This window comes from Pseudoliparis swirei, chromosome 9 (genome assembly GCF_029220125.1).
Source record: "Pseudoliparis swirei isolate HS2019 ecotype Mariana Trench chromosome 9, NWPU_hadal_v1, whole genome shotgun sequence".
NCBI classification, from domain to species: Eukaryota; Metazoa; Chordata; class Actinopteri; order Perciformes; family Liparidae; genus Pseudoliparis; species Pseudoliparis swirei.
This window is the reverse complement of record NC_079396.1, coordinates 10,878,682-10,884,681: the sequence shown is the minus strand read 5'-3', so window position 1 is coordinate 10,884,681 and position 6,000 is coordinate 10,878,682. Positions and strand designations below refer to the sequence as shown.

The 6,000-nt window shown below is 43.1% G+C and overlaps 1 protein-coding gene across 2 annotated transcripts in view; it reads left to right on the top strand.

Moving 5' to 3' along the window:
- Nucleotides 1–379: 379 nt before the first annotated feature.
- The window catches only part of cntn3a.1 (contactin 3a, tandem duplicate 1), a 76,724-nt gene continuing 71,103 nt past the window's right edge, over nt 380–6,000 (top strand). For both annotated transcript variants that reach the window (XM_056423607.1, XM_056423605.1), the window contains exon 1: nt 380–793. The gene's annotated coding sequence lies outside the window, so the exon portion shown is untranslated. The remainder of the gene's footprint in view (nt 794–6,000) is intronic.

Below are 6,000 nucleotides of genomic sequence, written 5' to 3'. Positions count from 1 at the left end.
ACTATAGGTATGGAGGCGATAACTTTTTTACATTTCATAATATGTATTTTTACTTTACACGTGAGTTATATTTTCAATGCAGTATTTCTACTTCCCAATACTCTGAACTGCAACATGTTTTCATGCTTATATTTCAATTCCTGAGGAAGAAAAAAGCAAAGCAATACAAACTATTGAGGGACGTTGAGGAGAACGTGCTGTGAACCTGCAGCACACTTACAGCATCCTACTAGACTACTGTATACCACTCTCTGATGCCCCACGTGCCACTGCCGCCGCACGCGCAGGCAACTACAGCCCCCATCCGGTGGACCGACCCGACGCGAAACACTTTCTGCTCCTAAAATTAAATTCGTACACCGTCATTTGGAGAAAAAACAAAAAAACTGCAGACCTCCTTGTCGGAAGCCACAGCTGCGGGTTTATAGTTCGTCGGGAAGGACCGACGTGGTGCCCTCTACGTGAACGTGCCGGGGACCCGGGACTGTGGAGAGCCGAGGACCGAGCAACTCCTCGGACTGTGGAAAGAAACTAAACACCGAAGGTAGAAGGAGGGGACGCCGGCGGTCAGGGGAGCCTGCCTCCGAAGAGGCGACACGAGCAGAGCAGAGTTGTTTGGGTCCATTTCTGCGAGAGCACAACATCCGCACTTTGAAGAGACGAACTTCACTGTCGCCGTCGACTCGATGCCGAGAGCTGCGGGGCTGAAGGAGTGAATGGATGCGCGGTGTAACATGGATATCCGAGAAGGGGCAAAGAGCAGAGAACACCGCAGGGAACGCAGCCCACTCAGGTAAATTACTACAGCGATTTGCTTTTTATCTATTTTCTGTGTAAACTCTCATTTTTCAATATTCCCAACACGGCACTGCCTTCATGTATGTGTGGCTCCGTGCACTCATCAGGCTGCTCTCAGCCCGCAGCCGACAGAAACTTCCACTTCTGGCGTCGAAGATAAATAAGTAAAACGTGTACAACCTAATCTTTCAGACATTCACTGAGACATATCAACATGCCTGTGTCTTCCAGACTATTCTCATTTGTGACATTTTATTTCTCCCATCCTGGACATGTACGTGTGCGCTGACCGTGGGCTGTGAAATTGCACGTCAAGCCATAGACTGTGTCCAACCTGTCAATTAGAAGACTCACAGCTTTGATGTAGCTACCAACTCCCAATTAAATTGTTCAATTTGCACACAACCCATTAGAGATAACAACGTGTTCTGTGTCTTCTAATCACAACGAGCATCCTTTTATACCATGCATGCGAGAAGAGGGGAACAAATCCACCTATTCATTCTTCCAAATGTAAAAACTGTCAGTATTCACTGTCAGCGGTCAACAGGGATTGGACTTAGTCCAGTCTCATCATCGCTCCCTTTCTGTGATTGCATCCAGCTCCGAGCCTGATTGCGTTTCAGATTCTCTAAACTCCTATGGTGACTCGGTTGAAAAACACTCTTGCAATCAAGTGTCCATATGTTTGAGAGGGAGCTGCCTTGCACATCCTGACTCTGCTGTTCAGTAAATTAGAGGTGGCTCTGGAGGGGGTTCTTCTGACAAGTTACTCCTCTCTCTTCCACAATGTTTACAGTTTTAGTCATTCTCCTCTTTAGTTAGAAGGAAAGTCTCTGTGTTGTGAGCACTTCCTTTTGTTTCATAATGCCAGCTGGATGTGCCCTGCAAACAGTTTCTACCAAAAGCTGTGGTTCAATTCCCGACACAAACCCTACGTTGGAGTGCAGTTATCTTACCTGTCAGTATCCAAGTGGTTAGAAGAGTATATCTACTGCAGGTCTCCTTTGGGAAGTGTGCTTATGGTTGGACACGTTTCTGATGATGTCACTGGCTCAGAAAGAGGAGGGTGGAACACAAAGTTCATCGTGCCCACTGTGCAGAGCCTGGTCTGCATAAGAAGTAGAAAAACAGCACCAAGACTGATGAAGGTTGATGCAGGCAAAAATGATGTGCAATCTGAGAGGTAGGATTTTCCAGCATTTTAATGTGTCTTTTGTGACTTAGTTATTCTATACAATATTTAAGTGGAACAGCACCAACACAAAACTGAACCTATTACTTTATTACCTTTTTTTAAATGTTACAAGCCCAATGTGTAATAAGACTGCTGATCCTTTCCCTTGCACCAGATATCAGTCCTTATTCAGTATCTTGCTATGTGTTGCTATTGTTTGCCATTTCTCATGCAGAGCAGCTCAGTGGGTATACAGTCCATAAAGTACACATTCCAACCTCCTCCACTTTGTGAGTCAGTGACATCTCCAGACCATCCATACACATCATGTTCTGCTGGAGGATAAATATATTATTTAAATAACAGAAAAAACAATTCCCTCTCTTCACACAATGTGTATATTTGGAATATGCTGCTGTTCCAGTAATATTATATTATTTTGTAAATAGAAGTGAAGTAATATCTCAAAATATCAATGTGCTGTTCATGGACATTGCGGCTGGAAGTTTCCAAGCACATAAAACACCAAAGTAAGGGAGTAAACTGGAAACACACTGTTGTTTGTTCAGATTATTTAGTGATCTAAATTCTCCCAGTTTTGCTCCCAGATGCGTTTTCTTTTTTAATAAGATGTTCTCTCATCCCTCACAGCAATAACATGATACCCTTTCTTGGTCATGGGCTTCCACTTGCTTCCCATGAGAACTGCTGGCTACCACCAACCACAGCGTTTGACCGAAGACCTACATCTGTGTATTTAAGGAACTATTAATTTGACAGGCTCTTAAATCCTCATGGGATACTTAATTAGTATCTTATTAAAGGCAGGTGCGCTGGAATTGTCAACCACTTTCAGTCAGAGCAAGCATCAATTGTAAGACAATTAATGCACTATATTGGCTGCAGGTGCCTAATTAGAGTAATTAGAATCTAGGCCACTCCAGTCACATTCAGTTGATATTCAACCAAATTAAAAGGCACAGTGATTTATCAGTTCATTTAATCTTTTACATACAGTAGGGTATTTACAATGAGCGCATTTCTTGAGGTTTAACTATTTATTAAATAATACTTCTGTAAAGGGTGCTCAAAAACTTTAATTGAAGTTGGATGCATAGCTCTATAATGGTGTGACAAATATTTCCATATAATGTGCTCATTATGTGTTAACTTGGGCTTGGAGCATGAGTGCAAGCAGGGAGAACCTTTCAACATGCTCAGCTGCTTGTGTCACAGAGGAGTTTGGGATGAGCGCTGTCGTGGAGCGCCCCTGGTGTGGTCTGGAGAAATCAAGAAGCTGGCATGTGTTATGTTATGCCTGCGGCTTGTGTGCTTATATCAAAACACCATTAGTCTCTTTGTCTTGTGCCACTATTTGAGGTAGAATCTCGGCAAGGGAATATGTTGGCGCTTCCTTGACTCCCGTGGTGAGAGGAGAAAAGAAACTTGGGTTGGCACGCATGAAAGCTTCGAAAAGCTTTGAGCTCATTGGTTATATGTGCATAGGTTCTTGAAGAGTGAGACTGTCGGAGGGAAGTTGAGATTTTGTTGTGGCGTTTCCAAATGTGTTCAACTTTGAAAGTTCCTTGAGTTCAATTTTTACCTTAAAAAAATACATTTTTGGAGGTACTGTCTTATTTTTCTCGGAAAAGTTATGCAGGAAGCTGTTTTGGGTTGAACGGATATAACGCCGGCACATAGCGAGGACCGGTGCCAGTTTGATGAGGACACACTTAAACATTTGCAAACCTTCAAATGAAAAACAGGACAGCCTCGGTCACTTCATAAATAAATCCCCCAGTCAAAAAACTAAATAGAATTAGTTGATGTCTTATGGCTGTGTATTTTTGGTATAATAATTGAATTTCTAGCGTAAAAAAATATAACTGCTTTTTGATGAGGACTCAATATCATTACAAGCGCCACTCCCTTACAGCTTCATGTGTGTGGTGAATCAAAGTGTGCAGGATTAGATTTCACATTCCCTACTATTGGTCTCAATTCGAGCACCAGCAGAAAATGAATTTTAAATCACTAAAGGGGCACTCATAGCCGTGAGATGAGCTTCGCATGCAGTACACCACTGAGCGAGCTGGTGTCTTCACATCAAGTCACAGGTGATTAAAGATGCAGCATTGTATGCCATTTCTCCTGGTCTTGTCTCGTTCCTGCAGAGTGTTGGAGCATGGTCTCATTCATGATTCAGAGCTCTTGGTGTGTGTATTTTAGTGTGAGTTTTATCTTCATCTGGACTCTTCAACCAGAGGTATTTGGAGTACCCCTCCTATGAATACGTTTTTGTGCCCTGAATTTGACGGCAGCGAAGGGATGGTGTGGAGTGGAGAGGGTTGAATCAGCTGACATCAATGTCAGCTCCTCTGGCTGACTGAACGACAATCTGTGGTTTATCAACTCCAGCTGGTGCTGCCAGAGAAGGACAGGAAAAGAGGTGTCACTTTGACAACACTGGAACGTGGAAGAGCGCTTTGTCTCCACAAATCTGAGGCGTCCCTCAAAGCAGCTGCATTTCCTCAAAAGGGCAATCGTGTTCTGTATCCCAGCCTTCTGCGGTTCCAATGCATGGCATTATTCTGATGTGAATGTGTCCAAATAGTGCACTGAGGAACGAACCCCGACTGTCGCTCTGAAACACAGTGCACGCTCAAAGGAACCGATTGATCAATATATTGGGTCTGATATTTCTGAAAATTGTCGGGAAAAAAGCACAACACAATTTCCCAAAGCAGAAGTAACCTAAAGTGAGGTCTTCTGACCAACAGTCCAAATCTGAAACCTGTTCAATTTACAATAAAACAAGTTACAAATCCTCACATTAAAGCCTGAATGACAGAATTCCTGGCATTTTGACCTCTTGATAAATAACTTTAAAATTGTTGTTGAGGAAAATGTGTTGTAATATTGATGTCTTCATATAAGAAGAAACACCACCTGGGATGTTGCTTATTATGGTAATGTGACATTTGAGCATTTTACATAATGATTGCTATGGGAAACTTCACCCACAGATCATGAAGTCAGACATGAGCTGCACCTGACATGTTGCCGATGCTCATCATCACGACTTGCTTCTAATTAAAATGCATCGCTCTAGCAACAGCAATCACCAGCGGTCTGGCCCGTTTTCAGAACACCAGAGTCAAAGCAATTGAATTGGCCAGATTTCATTTATATTTCCTCCAGAAATTGACACATTTGTGAAAGTACTTGAGCTGAAATGTCAGTTTCAAAGGTAGGAATATATATGAGGCACTTGACGGGGATAATGCTGTACGCAGCACGCGTATTAAATCACTACCCCGGAGAAATTAAATGTGTATCATTTGTTGCTTTGTGATATGTCATATGCATTTATGAAACGAGAGACTGACTTTAAATGCAGCTGATTTCCTGCAAATTGGGACAGGAAAGGTTTAGGCCAGGACTGTCATTCCAGCCTTGATCTTATTTCACTTTTCAACTGCCTGCTTTTTCCAGAAGCATGAAAGAGAGTGGAACTTGAAAGACTGAGTTTGAACGGCATCTCCATCATTAACTTTCATCTCATATACAGCAAACAAATGAGAGAATCAATTTGGGATGAAAGTAAGCCATTGGCCTTGTCACTACCACTTAAGGTCACAAGGGTAATTAATTTGTACTGAAGAGGAAGTCAAATACGGCCGTGGACACTCCCTGGCTCCCCCGGCCGTCATCGGAGTGCTGCGTTTCTCTTGATCAAAAGGCGCTCCTTTAACCCTCACTAACCCATTGTCTGATGTCTCGCGTCTCAGGGTTTGCTGAGTAATGGAGATCAAGAGATTTCTGTTCCAGGCCAACAGATAGCTGCTTTGGGGGGGGGGGGGGGGTCAGGCTGTGTTCTGGCTGTTCGCTTGTCAGAACGGATTCAATGTTTGAGTCAAACATGAACATGACTGACCAAACAATTGGTGCTGCACCTAATCAAGGAACATAGTGTTGGTGGTGTTGACTTAAAGTAAGTTTTGGGGGTGCGTCAGACACTTTCC